Source organism: Schistocerca gregaria, chromosome 2 (assembly GCF_023897955.1).
Source record: "Schistocerca gregaria isolate iqSchGreg1 chromosome 2, iqSchGreg1.2, whole genome shotgun sequence".
NCBI classification, from domain to species: Eukaryota; Metazoa; Arthropoda; class Insecta; order Orthoptera; family Acrididae; genus Schistocerca; species Schistocerca gregaria.
Genome location: NC_064921.1, coordinates 229,082,253 through 229,096,323, shown reverse-complemented (window position 1 = coordinate 229,096,323; position 14,071 = coordinate 229,082,253).

The window sequence follows — 14,071 nt, the reverse complement described above, 5'->3', positions numbered from 1 at the left end:
AAAAGCTTTCAGGGCATCTATCGCCGTGAGCCGTCGCACACACGACCCCCGTATTGTTGCGAAACAGTGGATCAGAGAAGCCGCATTCTCGGCACTGAACTGTGTATGCGTTCTCACTTTAGGAACCACAAAGGCTGCTTGGGAATACGACCTAAAGTAAAAGTACATATGTTTTTCACACCAAAAAAAATAGTGATGAATTTGACTTTCATATTTTACACGATTTCCTGAAGGATGGCCGCGGACCACACGTTGGGAAGCCCTGCTTTACACCAACAATATTCTAATCTTCCATACTTAATTCTAATTCTATACTTAATTCTAATCTTCTATACTAACAATAAATCACGACTAACGTCACACCCCTGAACGCTTCAGTAACAACGAATCGACAAATACGCGTATGAAGCGACTGCACCACCACACTTTTTTTTTTTTTAATTTTGTGGTAAGGTCTTATGGTACCAAACAGCCGAGGTCATCGGTCCCTACGCTTAAGCACTACTTAATCTAACTTAAACTAACTTAGGCTAAGGAGAACACCCACACGCATGCCCGAGGGAGGACTCGAACCTCCGACGGGGAGAGACCCACGGACCGTGACAAGGCGCCTAGACCACGTGACTACCACGCGCAGCAGGTTTTGAATTAGCCATGCTGAACTACTGTCGCTGATTGTCATCTGGTTAGCGTTCAAGCTCCGTAATCAGTGGATCGCTGGATGAGTAAAACTCATTTTCTTTTTTTGTAATTTGCATTTTTTCAACACTACCAAAATAATATCGTAAGTATTACATCTCAAAGGTAATGTGATGAAAAGATACGTGTATTTGCATGTGCGTTTATTGAATTTACGAAGTTATTCCGCTGATTACTAATTTTTATTATTACAACAAATAGCGTGCTACATTTATTTTTTAGGCAAGTGATAAACTTTATCAAGCAAGTATGTGACTGACAACGAACGAGAAACTGCGATTCGTGAAGACGCTATTAAAGCACTTATATTTACGAAAATGTTGCGTTAGGCATGGTTATCATCCAGACTGTCAGAAGAAAGAGAAATTTCTCAAATGTCAACGAGTTTTGTTATTCCTGATAAACTCCCACTAGTCCACGTGCATACGGGAAAACTGCATTCACGCTTGATGTAGTAGATAGCGTTTTAATTTATAGTTTCCGTGCTGGATGGAAAATATCATCCTGCAACCTGTAACATCGGTGGCACATCCGGTGATTAATTGTACATTACCCTCATATTCTGGCATATTGTAACTCATTGTATTACATTGATATATGGTTCACTTGGGCTTTCCAAGCCTGTCCCTCGTCTTTAAAACCTGTGTCGCCGGCCGCGATGGCCGAGCGGTACTAGGCGCTCAGTCCGGACCCGCGCGACTGCTACGGTCGCAGGTTCGAATCCTGCCTCGGGCATGGATGTGTGTGATGTCCTTAGGTTAGTTCGGTTTAAGTAGTTCTAAGTTCTAGGGGACTGATGGCCACAAATGTTAAGTCCCATAGTGCTCAGAGCCAGAGCCAAACCTGTGTCTGCAGGCTGAAGCGTCCAGGTGCAAAGCACTTCTCCGTAACTTACCCGATTGCAGGTATAAAGGATTTCGGACATTGTGACAGGAACGCAGTTTCAAGAAAATTTTATGCGTTTCACATGTCGATAGCTATAAACGTATTTTTTGTTGTGATAGTAAAAATTGCCAAACAACCAAATAATATTGGAAATTCAATAAAAGTTCATGCAAATACACGTGTACCTTCATCATATTACCTTCAAATGCAATGTGTATGAAATAATATGACTGAGCCGGCCGTGGTGGCCGAGCAGTTCTAGGTGCTACAGTCTGGAACCGCGCAACCGCTACGGTCGCAGGTTCGAATCCTGCCTCGGGCATGGGTGTGTGATGTCCTTAGGTTTAAGTAGATTTAAGTTCTCGGGGACTGATGACCTCAGAAGTTAAGTCCCATAGTGCTCAGAGACATTTGAACCATTTTTAATATGACTGATGCAGAGAAAAATTCAAATTTTAAAAAATGAGTGAGACTCGATCCAGAGATCCTCCAATTACAGAACTTGAACGTTACCACTTGATCTTTGCCATTCGTACTCAGGGTTGTAGCGCACCGGTGCGTCACTCACCGTAAAAGTTTTCTTGCGATTTTCTCGAAATCACTTAAATAGTATCCCTTACTATATGTACATTATGTTGTCCTAACGGACTACTACAAGTGTACAAGTTTGAAGTAAAGCCTTGATTTCATCGTCATGGCGTTCTCTCGTTAGAACCGCCACATTCGTGGAACTACAGTGTGAAGGAAGGAAGCGCTTTAGCACTGATGTAACACCGATGCCTTGGTTTGTGAGGTAGGCAACCCAAACGCGTACTCGCTCCGTTCCCGATCTCTAGTGCTGACCCCCCGGCGTTCCACATCGTGTCCGATGATGCCATTGGCAGAGGATGGACGACACAGTGGTCGGTGGGTCCCGACTGGTCAACCAGGGCCAGAACGTGGAGCTCCGCTTTGCAGGCACTCGGTTACGTTTAAACATCCTTTTATTACTGTAACAAAGTGCTTAACTCTAGCTTGAGAGGAAAAAGAAAGGAAGCTTAGGGTTTAACGTCCCGTCATCAACGTGGTCACTAGTTAAAGGTTTAAGAGGAATTAGATTTTTTACTGTATATCTATCTATAGTTAACTGAAGATTCATTTCTATTTTCCTTGATCTGCATTTATTAGGTTCCCCGTTACACCTATTTTACCTAACAATAAGTTTAAACTATTGACTCTTTTAGGTTACCTTAAACTGTATGAATGAAAATTGGAGTCTCTTTTATATTTGTCATATGTTGTGTGCTTGTGAAGCTAAAAGCCGAAAGAGTGATCACAAATTGGATTGCTACTGGTAATCAAATGGTTCAAATGGCTCTAAGCACTATGAGACTTAACATCTGAGGTCATCAGTCCCCTAGACTTAGAACTACTTAAACTTAACTACCCTATGGACATCACACACATCCATGCCCGAGGCAGGATTCGATACTTCAACCGTAGCGGTCTGTTCCAGACTGAAGGGCCTAGAAACGCTCGGCCACTCCGGCCGACTAATGGTAATCATTCTCTCGTACTTGTACTTGTTGTACCAGTTCTCAGATCAGTTGCTTGTACGGTATATTCGAAATCGTGTTTTGACATTTTGGAAAAATTCTGCAAAAAGAACGTATCCACGAAGCCCGATCTCTCTTGCTCATTCTAACTTCATTTGATACGTGATGTGTAAGGAGAGTCACACTCACTCCCACTAGTTCGCGTTTGCCAACGTTGTGGCAATAACACTTCCGTCACGGAAATGTATTGGCACAAATATTGCCGAGCAATAGTAGTAACCGATGTTGCCGACGTGTTGCGCTGACGGGTTGTAATGTCGTTGTTATTGTTGTGGTCTTCAGTCCTGAGACTGGTTTGATGCAGCTCTCCCAGTGCTTACTGCAACCTACATCCTTCTGAATCTGCTTAGTGTATTCATCTCTTGCCCCCCACCTCTCAACGATTTTTACCCACCATGCTGCCCTCCAATGTTAAATTTGTGATCCCTAGATGCCTCAAAACATGTCCTACCAACCGATCCCTTCTTCTAGTCAAGTTGTGCCACAAACTTCTCTTCTCCCCAATCCTATTCAATACCTCCTCATTAGTTATATGATCTACCCATCTAATCTTCAACATTCTTCTGTAGCACCACATTTCAAAAACTTCTATTCTCTTCTTGTCCAAACTATTTATCGACCATATTTCACTTCCACACACTCCATACAAATACTTTCAGAAACGACTTCCTGACACTTAAATTTATACTTGATGTTAACAAACTTCTCTTCTTGAGAAACACTTCCCTTGCCATTGCCAGTCTACATTTTATATCCTCTCTACTTCGACAATCATCAGTTATTTTGCTCCCCAAATAGCAAAACTCCTTTACTACTGTAAGTGTCTCATTTCCTAATCTAATTCCCTCAGCATCACCCGATTTAATTCGACTACATTCCATTATCCTCGTTTTGCTTTTGTTGATGTTCATCTTTTATACTCCTTTCAAGACACTGTCCATTCCGTTCAACTGCTCTTCGAAGTCCTTTGCTGTCTCTGATAGAATTACAATGTCATCGGCGAACCTCAAAGTTTTTATTTCTTCTCCATGGATTTTAATACCTACTCCGAACTTTTCTTTTGTTTCCTTCACTGCTTGCTCAGTATACAGTATGAATAACATCGGGGAGAGGCTACAACCCTGTCTCACTCCCTTCCCAACCACTACATCCCTTTCATGTCCCTCGACTCTTTATAACTGCCATCTGCTTTCTGTAGAAATTGTAAATAGCCTTTCGCTCCCTGTATTTTACCCCTGCCCCCTGTAGAATTTGAAAGAGAGTATTCCAGTCAACATTGTAAAAAGCTTTCTCTAAGTCTACAAATGCTAGAAACGTAGGTTTGCCTTTCCTTAATCCATTTTCTAAGATAGGTTGTATCGTCAGTATTGCATCACGTGTTTCAATATTTCTACGGAATCCAAACTGATCTTCCCTGAGAACGGCTTTTACCAGTTTTTCCATTCGTCTGTAAAGAATTCGTGTTAGTATTTTGCAGCTGTGACTTATTAAACTGATAGTTTGCTAATTTTCATAATTTTCACATCTGTCAACACCTGCTTTCTTTGGAATTGGAATTATTATATTCTTCTTGAAGTCTGAGGGCATTTCGCCTGTCTCATACATCTTGCTCACCATGTGCTAGAGTTTTGTCAGAACTGGCTCTCCCAAGGCTGTCAGTAGTTCTAATGGAATGTTATCTACTCCTGGGGCCTTGCTTCGACTCAGGTCTTTCAGTGCTCTGTCAAATTCTTCACGTAGTATCATATCTCCCATTTCATCTTCATCTACATCCTTTACCATTTCCATAATATTGCCCTCAAGTACATCGCCCTTGTGCAGACCCTCTACATACTCCTTCCACCTTTCTGCTTTCCCTTCTTTGCTTAGAACTGGGTTCCCATCTGAGCTCTTGATACTCATACAAGTGGTTCTCTTTTCTCCAAAGGTCTCTTTAATTTTCCTGTAGGCAGTATCTATCTTACCCCTAGTGAGATAAGCCTCTACATCCTTACATTTGTCCTCTAGCCATCTCTGCTTAGCCACTTTGCACTTGCTGTCGATCTTAGTTTTGAGACGTCTGTATCCCTTTTTGCCTGCTTCATTTACTGCATTTTTATATTTTCTTTTTTCATCAATTAAATTCAATATTTCCTCTGTTACTCAAGGATTTCTACTAGCCCTCATCTTTTTACCTACTTGATCCTCTGCTGCCTTCACTACTTCATCCCCCAGAGTTACCCATTCTTCTTCTACTGTACTTCTTTCCCCCATTGGTGTCAATTGTTCCCTTATACTCTCCCTGAAACTCTGTACAACCTCTGGTTCTTTCAGTGTATCCAGGTCCCATCCCCGTAAATTCTCACCTTTTTGCAGTTTCTTCAGTTTCAATCTACAGTTCATAACGAATAGATTGTGGTCAGAGTCCACATCTGCCCCTGGAAATGTCCTACAATTTAAAACCTGGTTTCTAAATCTCTGTCTTACCATTATATAATCTATCTGAAACCTTCTACTATCTTCAGGGTTCTTCCATGTATACAACCTTCTTTCATGAGTCTTGAACCAAGTGTTAGCTATGATTAAGTTATGCTCTGTGCAAAATTCTACCAGGCGGCTTCCTCTTTCATTTCTTAGCGCCAAGTCATATTCACCTACTATGTTTCCTTCTCTCGAATTCCAGTCACCCGTGAATATTAAAATTTTCGTCTCCCTTCACTACCTGAATAATTTCTTTTATCTCATCATACATTTCATCAATTTCTAAATTTTCGTCTCCCTTCACTACCTGAATAATTTCTTTTATCTCATCATACATTTCATCAATTTCTTCATCATCTGCAGAGCTAGTTGGCATATAAAGTTGTACTACTGTAGTAGGCGTGGACTTCGTGTCTACCTTGGCCACAATGCGTTCACTATGCTGTTTGTAGTAGCTTACCAGCACTCCTATTTTTTAATTCATTATTAAACGTACTCCTGCGTTACCCGTACTATATTGTCAGCATATGCAATTTCTGTTCTCTTATATGCATCAATTAGTTAGCCTTTAAAAGCAATTATCATTTAGGAACGCAAGACGAGTCTATACTACTTAAACAAATTTACGTCAGCGATGTAATCGTTTGTTCCCGGACTGTTGCGGCGTGCTCCACCGCTTTCAGTAGCAACAAGTCAATATCGCGCGATATCTCGTTGCTGGGGGGACGGCAGCCAATCAGAAAGCTGCCGCGGCCGTTTCCGTCACAGCGTGAACACGCGCTGCTGGTGGGGCGGAGCCGCCTGTGGGCGTGGCCCGAGTAATCGCAGCCGAGACACGTCATTCCGCGACTGCGCGGAGTAATCGACTCCCTACTACCGCCAACCGTACAGAAGGAAATCACGTTGGGCGCACATTTTGAGTAGCTTTCGAAGTTAGACGAAACATGATCTCCTGATCAGTTGCTCGATGAAAGAAGGAAGTACAAAAATGTTAAAGAAAATTCAGGAATACAGAAATACAAATCGCTTAGGAATGAAACAAGTACGAAGTGCAGAAAGCTAAGGCCAAATGGCTGCATGAAAAGTGTGAATAAATCGAAAACGGAATGATTGTCGAAGGATTGACTCAGCGCTAGCCGAGGTGGCCGAGCGGTTCTAGGCGCTACAGTTTGCAATCGCGCGACCGCTACGGTGGCAGGTTCGAATCTTGCCTCGGGCATGTGCGTGTGTGATGTCCTTAGGTTAGTTAGGTTTAAGTAGTTCTACGTTCTAGGGGACTGATGACCTCAGAAGTTGTCCCATAGTGCTCAGAGCCATTTGAGCCATTTTTGACTGACTCAGCCTATAGAAAAGTTAAAACAACATTCGGTGAAACTGAAAGCAGGAAGTTAACATTAAGAGCGCAATCGGAATTGCATTATTAAGTGCGGAGGAGAGATCAGATACGAGGAAAAAGTACACTGCATGCCTGTGTGAGGGTAGAGGGGAAGGAGTTGTCTCATATGTCACCTAATAAGAAAGTCGACGAGAAATGTATCGGGCATCTAGTATTAGCATCAGAATTTAAACAGGCTTTGAACGACTTAATATCAAATAAGGCAGAAGGTATATATAACATTACATCAGAATTAGTAAAATCACTGGGGCAAATGACAACAAAACGGCTATTCCCGTTGCTGTATAGAACGTTTGAGACAGGAAGTATGCCATCAGACTTTCGGAAAAACATCATCCACACAATTTCGAAGATGGCAAGAGTCGGCAAGTGCGAGAATTATCGCACAATCAGCTTAACAGCTCATGCATCCAAGTAGTTGGTAAGAATAATGTGCAGAAAAACGGAAAAGAAAACTGAGGATCTGTTACATGACGGTCAGTTTGGCTCTAGAATAGGCAAAGGCACCAGGGAGGCAGTTATGACGCAGCCGATAATGGAACCAAGAAACAAGAAAAGTCAAGACACGTCCGTAGGGTTTGTCGACCTAGAAGAAGCGTTCGACAGTGACAAATGGTGCAAGATGTTCGAAATTATGAGAAAAACAGGGATAAGCTATAGGCAGAGACGGGCAATGTAGGTGAAATAAGTAGAACCAAGAGAGAACAATATGGAAAATGCGTTCGACATTTTGAGAAAAACAGGGGTAAGCTATAGGGAATGATGGGTAATATACAACATGTACAAGAACCAAGAGGGAACAATGAGAATGGAAGGCCCAACAACGAAGTGCTCGGATTATAAATTGTGTAAGTCAGGGATGTAGTCTTCGGCCACTACTGTTGAATTTATACATCGAATAATCAACGATGGAAAAAAAGAAAGGTTCAGAAGTGAGATTAAAATTCAGAATGATTAGATTTGCTGACGACATTGTTACCCTCAGTGAAAGTGAAGAGGAATTACACGATCTGCTGCATGGAATTAACAGTGTAATAAGTACAGAGTACTAAATGAGAGTAAATCGAAGGAAGACGGAAGTAGCAGAAATGAGAACAGAGAGGAACTTAACGTCAGAAATAGGAACCACAAAGTTGGCGATGTTAGGGAATTATGCTACCTGTGAAGCAAAATAACCCATGATGGATGGAGCAAGGACGACTTGAAAAGCAGAATAACTCTGGCAAAACGGCATTCCTGCCCAAGAGAACTCTATTAATGTCAAATATAGGGCTTAATTTGACGAAGATATTTCTGAGAATATACGTCTGGAGCACATGGACAGTAGGAAAACTGGAACAGAAGAGAATCGAAGCATTTGAGATGTGGTGCTTCAGAAGAATTCTGAAAACTAGGTGGTCTGATGAGAGAGAGGTATTTCTCCAAGGAATGGGTGAAGGAAAGAACATATGGAAAACACTGACAAGAAGAAGGGACAGGATGAAAGGACATGTGTTATGAAATCAGGAAATAACTTCCATGGTACTAGAGGGAGCTGTAGAGGGTAAAAGCTCTAGAGGAAGACAGAGGTTGGAATATATTCAGCAAGTAATCGAAGACGTATGTTGCATGTGCTACTCTGAAATGAAAAGGTTGGCACAGGAGAAAAATTCAGACCGGGCCGCATCAAACAAGTCACAAGACTGATGCAAAGAAAGCCCATTGTCAATATATGGTTTACTGAGACAAATGGACTTCTTTCCTCATTTTAGAGTAACTAAAATTTTAGTATAAAGTCTAATAATAGCAACAGAAGTAAAACGGAGTGCGACTTCGAAAGCAGCCTTACAAGATGCCATGGTCAAGAACACGAATTAAAGAGCAACCCAGGAACACCACAGACTTGTAGGCGCTGCCTCCGTTTGCTAAGGAATTATTGACAACACATAAAACAAAATAAATTTTCCTCAAAGGGCATTTGAACTGTGCTCTTGTCGGGTAAGAGTCAACAGCGTTAACCACTGTACAACCGAACTCGCTTGAGTCTGTTTTTTTTTATCTCCGTCGGCAGCTTGACGCCTAAACTCACAACATATTTAAGACAGCAGCGCTACGTTTTCGTGTAGTTTTTGTTGTGTTGTTTGACGTGGAGGACAGAGTGCGACGGAAGCAAGGTTCCGTGCTTGCCGCACGATGCTGCAGGAATTTATAGCCGCCCGTAATTCTTTCACCAACCAACAGGCCGTCACCGCCTTGCTTCCTGTCTTTTAAATATCGTAGAGGCGGGAAAGAAGAATCGGGACAAACTATTTTTGGGACCGCAGAACTCCTCTATATTCATCTATGTAAGTACACTGAGGAGACAGAACTCATGATATACCTCCTAACATCGTTTCCGAACTCATTTTGACCAGCGTACTGCAGTGACTCGACATGACATGGCAGTCGATGGAAGACCTCTGCAGGTATACACATCCTTGCTACCTCTATTGCTGTCCATAATTGTGAAAGTGTTGTTGTTGCAGGATTTTTTGCACGAACTGATCACTCCATTATGTCACATCAATGTTCGATGAGATTCATGTCGGGCCATCTGGGTGGCCAAATCTTTCGTTCGAATTGTCCAGAATGTTCTTCAAAGCAATCAAGGAATTGTGGCCCGATGACGTGGTATATTATCATCCATAACAATTCAATCGTTGTTTGGGGACATGAAGTCCATGAATGGCTACAAATGGTTTTCGAGTAGCCGAAATAACCATTATTGGTCAATGTTCGGTCCAGTTCTATGTGAATACAGACCACACCATCACGCAGCCACCACCAGCTTGCACAGTGCCATGTTGACAACTTGGATCCATTGGTTAGTTGGGTCTGTGCCATACTCGAACCCTACCACCAGCTTTAACCAACTTAAATCGTGAGTTATCTGATCAGACCACGCTTTTCCAGTCGTCCAGGGCTAATTGATATGGCCACGAGACCAAAAAGAATGCTGCAGGCGATGTCGTGCTGTTAGCAAAGGTACTCGCATCGGTCGTCTGGTGACATAGCCCATTAACGCCAAATTTCGCCGCACTTTCCTCACGGATACGTTCATCGTAAGTTCCACATTGATTTTTGCGGTTATTTACGCAGTTTTGCTTGTCTATTAGCACCGACAACTCTACGTAAGCACTGCTGCTCTCGGTCGTTAAGTGAAGGCCGTCGCCCACTGCGTTGTCAATGGTGAGTGGTAATGCCTGAAATGTGGTATTCTCGGCATACTGTTGACACTATCGATCTTTTAATATTGAATTCCCTAACTATTTGCCAAATGGAATGTTCCATGCGTTTAGCTCCAACTAGTATTTCGCGTGCATAGTCTGTTGATTCCGTCGTGCGGCCAATATCACGGCGGGAAACTTTTCAAGTGAATCATCTAAGTACTAATGACACCTCCGCCAGGGCATCGCCCTTTTATACCTTGTGTACGCGGTACTACCGCCACCTGTATGTGTGTATATTGCTATCCCGTGACTTTTTTCAATTCAGCGCATATTGCCTCGAGCTGTTGTACCTGCAACGTAGCGAGCAGGTGTTCGATGTCTGCATACATAGCAGCACTCTTCGTCCAAGACTTTAGTTCTGTTGTGCCTGTATTTTGGCGTTCGTAATAACCGTGTCATTCAGTGTTAAGTATTGTACTTCACTGACAAACCCTGCTTTCGGATTTAGTCCTCAGTGTGGTTACGACGTGCAATCGTTTGGAGGAGCTGCTAGGTATCTTAAAGCGTGTAACTCATCATAGCTCCAACAAGACAACGTAAAAGCCGTCGCCTCACAGACAGGAACAGGAATACAAACAATACATCGTATGCAGGATACCAATGAACTCCAAAATAGCAACAGCTCAGCGGCACATCTGCCAACCATCGCAAAATGGCTGAAACAATTCAACCAAGTCACCAAATACAATAGGTGTGTATATATGTGTTCGGTCAATGTGTACGTTTACTTGGACGGCACAGCACACTTCTATTTTCTTCCATCCACGATGGGAATCGCTGCCCCATTTTCGAATAAACTGATGAGTTCATTTAGGCCAACATTATGTGTTTATACTATGGTGACACTATTTACTAAGTATTAGGATATGCACTCTTAGTTAATTATGATAACTTTTTACCTTTTCGATTGTACCAGTGAGGAAACTACAAATCCTTTAATCGTCCTACATACCAAGGAAAAATCTCGCCAAAAAACCTTGGAAAGTGTTCATATAAGTTAGATCACTCGTCTTCCTGAAGGTGTTCTTTAAGATGTGGTGAAATATAATTTTCTGGTAAATTTGCCTGTATACTATTTATCTGTGGATAAACTGTTCGTAAGAATTCAGCAACCATGCCTGGAGGGTACGGATATTTATATTCTGGAAAGTTGAGTTTAAATGGTACGCACTTTAGCAATTCAGTTTTTGTTTGTTTCTGCTGTCAATCTTGATAATCCAAAGTTTGCAGTTAATTTATTTAAACGTTATTCGAGTGGCTGTACACTGGTATATTTATAAAGTTCTCTCCTACTAGTACTTGGATTCAGTCTTAATACTATTCTTAAAATATGAAAATTTTTGTCACGTGTGCAGAAACAGCAATCCATATTGGCACTACATATTCTAATATCTGTCTTACAAAAGTACAATATGTGTGTATGAGTGTAGCTGAAGATGGTCCATGGAATTTTCCTTTCATTAATTTTAGTAAATTTAGTCTAAACAATCTATGAGTAATTCATAGATTGTTTGCCTATATGTCATCATCACGTCAAAGGTGATTACAAGGTATTTGACGGACTTCCTGGGTGTATTTGTTTTCCCCATAATGTTAACACAATTTTATGAATTGGCTTTCCTCAGCATTCCGGCGCATTTTTCATTTGACAAGCCATGGTTCCAGTACAGTGATAATGTGTCACTACTGCTAATCTACGCAAGCTTTCAGATGTGGATACATGGCACCAGAAAGCCATATCATCTGCATAAAGGCCTAAGTGTTTATTACACTAGATTTGGCCCAGAATTATCTGAAGTATGTATCATATAAGGAATAGGTGACATTGCTGCTTCTTTAGGTACTCCAGAGACTGGATAAAATGGTGTTGATTTGCTTAACTTGCTATTAGTTTTACCAATTTTACAAGAAAGGCAAGTTTTATAAATTTATAATAAAGTACTGAATGACAGAGTTCGTATAGGTGGAATTAATTACTTATAATCCATGACATTTTGCATCCTGTTATGTAATATCTCATCAAAAGTCTTGTTGATCACAGGTAGTTAACAGTAGGGTAAAGCCAAGTTCTGTGCCACTTCGTTTGTCTGGGTTGCATATATTCTGGGGCAAAATTGATTAATTTATGAGCCCCTCCAGCTCCTCTTAACCAATTGTTCTTCTAAATGATCTAGGACACCCCAACACCCGATTTATGGTCCCCTGGGGATAATCAGTCCTCCTGAGAAACCATTTACACCTCCCCATCCATCACCCCCCCCCCCCAATCTGGGAAATCTCAACCCTCCCCTTCCGATATGAAATTAATTTACTAATTAACAAAGTAAATCAGTTAATTACCCCATACCTCTCCTGAGAAATCAACTCAGCCTTCCACTCCGCCACTTCCCTCCTCACCACCCAGGAAAGAAATGGCAAGAAAACCGCTCCGTCTGTGCAGAGCTGTTGGTATGGAAGGTGCAAGTACTACCACGTTTAGCAACTACATGTTATGATTGTGTAATTACACTGCTGCAGATTGGAGGTGTTGTCTTATTGGAAAATTTTCGTTTGTGTTCTCACCTTGATGTGCTGAGATCGAATGAGCTCATGCACAGTGCCAACACCAGACGATTTCCCACAGCCTCACCACCCCTCGCCCTCCTCCATCACCACCACCCTCAGAGAGAATTGGAGAAACTGCGCCTGCCACTCCCGCTTTCCATGACATAATAACTCTAAGCACCGAGGAATTGAATGAAGTGCAGTATAGCAGCCATCATTTGGAATCCTCCAGGAGCGTGTGTGTCATCTGGATGCCAACACATAAGTCGAAAACTACCCAATGTCCTAAAATTATAGATCATGATACTAAATATCACCAATTACGGACAAGATGTCTCCTTCTTTGATATCATGGCCCCGAACAAAGCACTAGGTGGTGGAATTCTGTTGAGTGAGAAATTCAGGACTCGCTTCATGTCTCCACCACTCAGAAGTGGCTAATTCCTGTTTGTGTGTGAACCAACATTTCCAAACACACAGAGGTTTTCATCCCTCCTCAGCATAAAGTGTTCCAATTGGCAATGGCTGGGACAAAGGGAGAGCTGACCTAGTTTCTATATCAAACATAGGGGCAAATAATCCTTTTACACTATCCTATCAAAGGAGTCAAATAGATCACTTAAAACACCAGCACCTTAGGACGACCCTTCTTCGCAATAACTCATATTTTCAACACTTGAGTATCACACACAAACAGTATGTAAATAAAGTAATTAATTTTCTACCACAAATTCACTGTAGCATCTATTACTTCTGAAGGCTTGTATGCACCGACGTTTGAGAGCACAAGCACCTGGGTCCATTGCAATGTTAGCACAAAACATATATGGCAAAGAAAAAGTTCCAATTGTGATCGCAAAGCATGCATCGTCCGCCAGGCCACAACATGTGCCATCCACCACTGGACTCATGACCGCACCACACGATAGAAAAACAGCTTGGTCTCACGTGTCAACAACATCAACATTTAAGTGCCACTCTTCCAGTATTCAAATTCATGAACATTTAAGTGCCACTCTTCCAGTATTCAAATTCCTGCCATACCAGAAACTCAGGAGATAGGAGAGTATCACTGTGGCTGCCCAGCCCTCAACCGGTCAATTTACATGAGCAGGAATAATTGTCCAGCACAGACCCTCGCCATACTGAATCTTCTCACATGACACACATGTCCACTTCTGTCGTAGTTCTAACAGTGTACCGGCTAGTTCACTATTCAGCTGTCCAGAGGGTGCTGTGAGGGC